Source organism: Phalacrocorax carbo, chromosome 10 (assembly GCF_963921805.1).
Source record: "Phalacrocorax carbo chromosome 10, bPhaCar2.1, whole genome shotgun sequence".
Lineage (NCBI taxonomy): Eukaryota > Metazoa > Chordata > Aves > Suliformes > Phalacrocoracidae > Phalacrocorax > Phalacrocorax carbo.
The window spans coordinates 20,669,509-20,677,935 of NC_087522.1; positions in this window are offsets into that span (position 1 = coordinate 20,669,509).

Genomic DNA, 8,427 nt, shown 5'->3' on the forward strand with positions numbered 1-8,427 from the left:
GGCAAAATCCCTCATTCCTGAGCAAAAGATCAGGAGGAAACTCTGCAAAGGGTTGCTCATGGGTCCACCCTCTCAGAGCGTCTCCTGTGGGTTTTTCGACAGAAGGGATGGACCAACAAGCAATGACAGAAAAATCCTAAAGCTGGGTGAGAGTTGGAATGAATCTGCCTGCAGTTCTCTGATCTGTGAGCTCCACTGCTACTGTGGTGTTCGGTATCCACTCTTGGTATGAAGTGGGAAACAATCTTATGTGACAAATAAACATAAAGGAATGACTAGCCTTAGTTTCATCCCACTGCCTTGTCTCTGAACCAAGAAGAAACTCACTTGGCTAGTCCTGACTCTGCGGAAGCTGTGACAGTTTGTACACATGCTCTTTATGCTAAGCATTGCCCTGTTTAAATGGATCAGGACCTGGGAGATCTGGGTGCTGGCTTTGTCAATGGTTTACGTCATGAACCAGGGTAAATAATTTGATCTGCAACAGATTTAACACTTGTACAAAGGAATTAAGGATACCTCCTTTGCAAGTTGCTTTCATCCACAGATAAAAAAACCTATATCCAACAATGCATTAGTATCGGTGCCACTTAACAGATAATGTGGAGTTGCAAAAAGTGAATCTATTTTTAAGTCCCCTTTTCTTAGCTGTGAATAGTTCCCTCCTTGCTAGGGTGCTACCATGCTGCTGCTGTTGATGAGGATCATCAGGTGTTACCTGTACAGAGGAGGGCAAAGAATTCTGACTACAGACCTCATAAATACAAGGATAATGTAAAAAGTGAAACACAATCTGGTGTAAAAACAGGCTGAAGAGTATCAGCTAATGCAGCTGAAAGAATATTTGCATGTAAAATCATGCTATTTCAGAACCTGTGGTGTATATATATATGTACGCAAACACATAGGTCTATATACACGCATGTGTGTGGTCTGTGTTCACAGGGACTGTCTTACTGGGTTAAGCTAGCAAAGAGCTAGCTGAAAGTAGGGGCGGCAAGGAGAGGCTGAGCTGAACGTGTGTGTGTGTGTTTCTGTATAGCTACGTATTTCTTTTACAGTAAGAGCTTCCTCCTAAATCAGCTTAACATGAAATGCTCTTTATGGAGGGTAGGTTAAAACCAGTTGCCCGTTGAATGGCTGCAATAAAACTATTCAGCCAGCAGGGGAGGAAGATGATCTTTGTAGCTGCTGTTGTTTTCCTGATGAATAATTATGCCACCTCCAGCTGGCTGCCAAAGACCCTTTCTTTAAAAGCCATATGTCCTCTCTAATAAAGCTCTCATCACACCTCCTTCAGGCTTCCCTCATTCTGCTGTACTTATGCCTGATTTCATTTGGTTCATGCAGTGGTACCACTGTAGGATGATGGCTTCCTTAAGATAGTGCTTAGAGAAAACGTGGCCTAGAGAAAAAGGAAAGATTGTCTGGGACAGCTTGGGTCTGTGCCTCTGTGATTCCTGGAATGTTACTCAGTGGGTAGCTCATACAGGCTTTCTTTTTAAATAAATCTTTAAAGGCTTGCTGGAATCCAAGTTACTTTACATCCACCATAAAGTGGCAGTGTTTCAGGGCACTCCCCCCAGATTAATCATTTTCACATTCTGAAATCTGTCAACTGTACCTTCACGAACGGCCAATTCAAGCAAATACGAAAATAGTAGTCACAACACCTCAGGGCATGATTTCATCACATTTTCTACACTAAGCAGGTCTGACCTGCTCAATATTTACCTGGGAGACCTCCAGAGAACAGAAAGAATACAGGAAGAGGTAGATCTTGTGAGGCAGCTGAGGTTTCTTGCCAGTGTAAATCATACCTCATCTCTGGGAATTTAAACCTTGATTGTTTAAAAAACAGCACTGCTTCTGCTGTGACTGACCTATACTGGTGCTGAAGCAGAGTGTGACTAGAGATGTAACCTTCCAAAAGGGATTTAAAACTGAGATTCTGCAGTTCTTTTCTCAAATTCAGGTTGTTAACTATGGCCACATTCCATCTCAAGGCAATGAATTACATACTGTTTCCAATAGTCTTGAATGTCAAAATTATTCTTCACACCTCCTACTAAAGCACACAGTCACTGCCATATTCCAGTTCAGACAAGGCTGTATTCAGTGAGGAGTCTTACATACACAGTTAGCAAAGGAGTTGAAATCAGACAGAAATATAAAGTTAGTCTTCTGTTTATCCAGAAAGAAGCTGAAATCCAGGAAAGATCCAGGGAGACTGCCAAGGCCTGAAGGGCCTCTCAACAAATCTGCCCAAGTGGACCCTTGCACTCATATGAAATCCAGTCGCATTAAATTGTGATTTATATCCCCTACACCATTGTTGCCTTGCAATGCCACTAATTATTCCAGACTGCCACAGTCCCTGCATATGCACATTACTCTCAACTTCTTCCCAGGCCTACACCACGTCACAGCTTCCTCCATAAACCCCAATAATCTCCCCAACACATGCTCCCTGTTTACACATTTTTGGCCTGCTAACTGTGCAAGACATGGATATCCACATGGATACTGTGCATAATATGAAATTACATGCTTGTTGATAAGCCAGCTGGTTTAAGACTATTCTCCATATTCTGCTGACATTTCCCCTTTGGGGATCCTAATGTTGGCCTTTCTTCATTACCCTGAAATTGGGAGGCATTTAATATTTTAAAAATTCTGCCTCTGACAGTGTACTTGAAACTAAAACCCTCTCCTAGATGGGGACTGACCAATTCAAAAGGCTTAACCTTCTTAGAAAAATGGCTAAAAAGAACCATATGAGAGAGGAAATCCTTTAGAATAGAGAAGATTGTCTTGTGGACTCATTCACATGCTATGGGAGCTTTGTACTTCAGACAGAGAGTTTTAACTGTGAACAAAGATCTTAAATAGGAGTTTATTGCAGTGGCAACATGAATCATTGTTTGGTAGAAGTTTCTTACACTGAGGCACCGCTGTGCTGTGCTTTAAAGAATGTGGTATAAATGCTGCTAAAATACTGTCAGCTCTGTGTTTGGGTAGTCTAATTTTAGCCTTGTTTGTTATGTTTCATCTCCATGGTGTTTTTAGGCAATTCTTGTACCAGCAATGCTAGCAAATTCCTCTTTTTCAGAGAGACCTTGTGGTCACTGGGACACTGATGATGCTTCTCTGTGTGATTTCTGTATGGACACAATTAGGTCCTGCAATGTGAAAGTAAATGATGTCATTGTAATTTTCTTGCAGGAAACACTACCAGAACCACCTTTAGGAGGAAAGTTTATCTTAAAGCTGCTTTCTGCCTCTAGCAATGGGAGCATTAAGCCATTCCAATTGATTTTTCAGCCATGCTGAAGCAGCTGCAAGAGGTTAGGATAGTGAGACCAGGGCCCACGTAGCTGCTAAAAACATACAGCAGAAAGCTGCATAGAGATAATTTCTAGAAAACAAAGAAAAGGAGTGGAGTTGAAGATGGTGTTGTTCTAGTGGCAACTTACATAAGGTTGCTATCAACAAGTTTGTAAGAATTCTTTTTTCTTAGCTGTCATGGGACTTCTTTGTCTGTGTTGATCTATTTTAAACAGTTTTTCCCTTTCAGCACTGTCTGATAATAAGAAACTTATGTAAGTGCTCTTCTTGGGGGAGAATCTCGCTTTGGTCTGCTTGTTTTGTCTTGAGAAAACCACAGGGCTCAGAGAGCATACGAAAATTGCTTACACACTCAAAAATTGCAGTGGGCAGCTGAGACAAATTGTAAGGGCAGGATTAATGGGACTGTGAGCTTCATGGTTCAGCTGTTTGCAGATCAGTAATTAGCATCCTCCACGCAGTGAATTGATCTCTGCCTAAGTAGCACTGTGAAGTACTATGGAGACCTATATTAGTCATAGGAATAGTTGAAAAAAATGAAAAAAAAACCAAACAAAAAACCTGAACCTTTTTTCCCCTTTCTTGGTTTGTGAAGGCAAGAACTATGTTCTCCCACACGGAAAGAGCAGGAATGGTTTGGCCTACCCCACAAGCTGCTAGGCAGGGTGTATCCCAAAAGGCCAGGTGGATCTGGGAGTGTATTTGGTGCCATGGCAGTGATAAAGGTTGGTGTGGGCTGTATCCTGATACACAGCTGTGGCTGCATCATGTGCTGTGGGTAGTGAGCCTGCCAGTACAGCAGGGAGAGGAGGTCTCTTGCCAGGTAACCTTCCTGCTGATAAATCTGTGCCTGGTCTGTACTGAAACACTAGAGAATGGGCTTGTTTTCCTCATTGTGTCTAAAGGCTATGTTCCAGTTGTGAGTAGGGGTAATATACAGGACTAAATTTCACAGCAATCTCTTAGTGTGCAACGCTGAAGATGGTGTGCCCCCTCTGCTAGAAAGGGAGTGTGGTCTATGAAAGGATCTGGCTGTTGTTTAGAAGTTTGTTTAAAAACTATGCAAGTAGCAGATAAGCTGCTGTTGGATGCTAATGTGATGGCAATGTGTTCAGCAGAGTCCTGCAGTTGTAGAAAAAAAACCTTTCCTGTAATTAAAAGCAAATTTAGAACAACCTCCTGAAAGTTTTATATGAAAATTAGCTATTTTACAGTGAAACCAGGCTAACAAATATCATATAATGACTTTTGGCTTTCTGCTACCCTATAAATAAGTTTACTTCTTAATTATATTAGATAATAAAACATTTATCACCACTTATGATGTTTTGAATTTAGCTAAACCCTTTTTGAACCAGGTTGCAATTTCAGGGAAATGGTGGTGGGGAAAAAGTCAAGACTTAATATTATGTAAAAACTCTTAATGCCCAAGTAGCGAGTAAATATTTTAACTATTGCTTTTCAGGAAGTCAAAAAGCAGGTGCATGTCTCTCCTAGGCTGATAAATTATATAAAAAATTGACTTTTGTATTTTTCTTTCTTTTTTTGGAGCCAAAGTTTTCTGCTTTGGGTAATATATCCAATCCACAGTAAGTAGTACATGTCAGCAGGATCCAAAAGACAGGGCTGAAATGCTGCTGTTTAACCACAGATCCTGAGACAAGGAATCAATAGGAAGAAGTAAATAAGAGTTGGTAGTGAGCCACCAGGACGTAGTTTGTCAATCTTCATCTGAAAACAAATGCTGTTTCCAGCATGGAGGGAGAAGTGCTAACCCTTGAAACTGTAAAGTGAGTAAATCAGTGTTTTTCTTAATTTCTGCTGATTGGTATCTTAATGTGATGGTTACTGTAACAAAAAAACTACAAGGAAGTGCCAATCATAAATTTGTTTCTGGACATAGTAAATTTCACCCAATTTAGGCTAAATATTCTTTTTAACTTTCTGTTTTACCTCTTGTCCTAATTATCTAAGTTATGTCCTCATAAAACTTAGGAATGCCCTTTAACTAATTTAAAAGTTAAAATTTTTGGTATCCCACAAAAAAGATCTGGAGGGAAAGTGTAGAACTTAATTCCCTTGAATGAAAAGATGAGAGAGACTAAAGCGCTACCGATGGTGCAAAGCACGCTGCAATATTATTCTTTGAAATGGCAACATATTGAAGCATTTTTGTGGCAGGTTTCAGTGTTTTGTTACGGTTTTGATTATCTTCCTCTTCTTGTAATATCATGCATCAGAAAAAGTGTACTCATAAGTCCAGTCAAGAAATTGTGATTAGTTTATTCATCTGAGTACACAGTCTACTGTGTAGAATGTAGACTGGTTGAAGGTAGAATGTATACCACACACGGTGCTGCCCTGATTTTGCAAATGTCCTTTCAATCCACTGGAGTGTGGCATGAAGTGTGTGTAAAAAAAAAAAAAAAAAAACAAAAAACCACCAAAACCAACAACACCACATGGAAAAAAAACCACCTTGCTGTGTATAATTACAAGATTGTTATTCCTTGGTCAAGTCCAAGTCTAAACAGCTGTTTCTCTTATATGATGGCATACCAAAAAGACCCCATAATATTAATTTGCCACAGAAGTTTCCCTAATAGCCTGCAGTTGTAAGGAGGGCACTTGACTGTATACATAAAGAATGTGAGGAAAATGGCCAGACAATACTTCAATTCCAAAATAACAGTTACAGTTTCAAGTTGATCTTTTGAGAAAAATAGGTCGATCTCCAACCATTTAATGCCCCTTGTCTTAAATATTTTATCTAATAAATTGTTCACTCTTCACTGAAGGCTTGCTTTATCTTTCCTAGAACACAGTTTTCCTGTACAGAATCCTAAAGAAGTATTGTAAAGCTAAAGAAGAGTGCAGATGTTAGATGCGTACATTGAGTCTACTGCTGTCCAGAATGTGGATAGCTTGTTTCCCTGAAAAGCTAATAATGATTTTTTTTTTTAACTTGTTAATGATGCCTGCAACTGGGCTTGTTATCAGTTTTACTGTTGGGCATGGATGGATTCCAATATTATTTCCCCATCTTATGTCCTAATGTTTTCAGCCTTTCTGTATTTAAATAGCTAAACAATGAAATTTAGTTGTCCTCTCAAGCATGTGATGTTCTCTTGCTTATTTTACTGGATGCAGACTAGATTGTCCCACGATGAAGCACTCTTGAACAGGGTTATCTGTACTAAACTAGGTTAAACTGTTTTGGATCAGGGTTGAGCCTGTAATAGTCATGCTTTGTTTCCTCTTTTTTTTTTTTTTGTTTGGTGTGGGGTTTTTTTTGTTTTGTTTTTGTCCGTGTGGTGGTGGGTGGGGTTTGTTTTTGTTTTTTCCTTTAGCTGCCCCCAAGCCTCTATCACTCCATGGCTGGTCCAATGACTTCTAGGAGCAGGGCTGGGGAAGCAGCCATAAGCTTCAACAGCATCCCGCCTCTCACGCAGGGGCAGTGTTTAATGTGAATCATTACTATGAGGCTGAGGCTAATCTGTCCAGATTAAATTAATGGCTCCTAAACAGATGCATAAAGGTTTTTAAAAAATTTACTGCAGCCTTCAGACATGTTATTAATGAATGTTATCCTTCTTCCCTCCTTTTCATAGAGAAGGTGAACAGCTTTTATGTAACACTCATAGAACAGCTGCTGGAAGAACTAACGCTTCATAATCCTGATCGTTACAGTATCACAGTATATTTATGGATAACATGTCCTAAAATCTTCATCTTTTAACAGCTGTATTTGTTAATTTTAGTATTTAATGGTATTTTGGCAAATGATGGTTGAAACAGGCTTCATAGTTTTGTTTTTCTGAGCCTACTGTAACTGGTGAGGCTTGTCATGGTTGGCTTTACCCCAAAAGGATAAAGGGAATTCCCCCTGCCCATCAGTGATAATCCTCTGTAGGTTTTATCTTCTTTTTTTTTCTCTTTTCCTTCCCCCCACATACTTTTTTTTCATACCTCAATCCTGTTTGACAGAGTGGAAAAAAAAATGCTCCTTTGCAAAATACTGTTAGCAGTCTTATATTTGAAAATGCACTGCCTGAAACAAAGTTAAAAATGGTTTGTTTGTTTACACTGAGGGAGAGAGAGCCATCATGGTTGGGGTTTTGTGTCCATCATTCTCCCTATTCTTCTACTGTGGAAACAAAAAATAGATGATCTACATCTGCTTTGAGTCAGTCACTTCCATCATCTGGTTTTCCAAGAATGGCCAAATGCTGCCATTGGTTTGTCATCAGTGAGAACACTCTGGAAACCATGGCATTAATGAAGCCTCTTGAAAATGCCATCCCAAATGCATGCTCATTGTGAGTCATGACTGAGTGCTCAGGTTATTTCATTCCTGTAATTCCTCCACAGCAGACACCCAGAATGTGCTGTTACTGTCTCGCATCTGCTGGAGTGGGACAGTAACTTGGTTTCAGGACAGAACCTATGTGGGATCTTTCTGCCACCATGGCAACAGTATCATAGCATGCCCTCAAAGGTACTTTGTCCCAAATATGACTAGAGAGTCAGGTAACTTAATAAGGGATCCTCAGCATTACTCCTTCATAGGGTTTAAAGGAGGGCACCTCCCCTTTTCCCTGTTTCACAGAACACTCAAAATTCCTCCCCTAATCTGTCCCCTTCTATCTTGATCTGTGATTTTTGGGATGTGCTTGTCTAAGGAGAAAGCTTGGAAAGCTGGGACTTGGTAAGAAATAGTGACCTTCTGTAAAAATAGGTGAATGTGGAAGGTGAGGCTTAAATCTGTGAGAGACTCGTGGTGTACCCAGGGCCTGCTGTGTTGTGTTCTCATTTCTAATAAATCCAAGTGATTCTGTTTTTGCATGGGTTGAAAGCAGCAGCAGAACAAACCCTGTGGTGGGGAGGGGCATGTGATGGTTTTGGTAAAATCAAGTAAGGTGAGGGTGTTTATCATGGTTTAATTTTAAATAATTGAAGGGTACTATGGGGCAATGTCCTCCTGCCCTGCCACAAGAACAGGACGCTGTGCCTCACCAGGACTCAGGCCCTGACAGAGGGGAAGGAAAAGCCCTGGGAGAGGGTTGTCTCTCCCTCCAT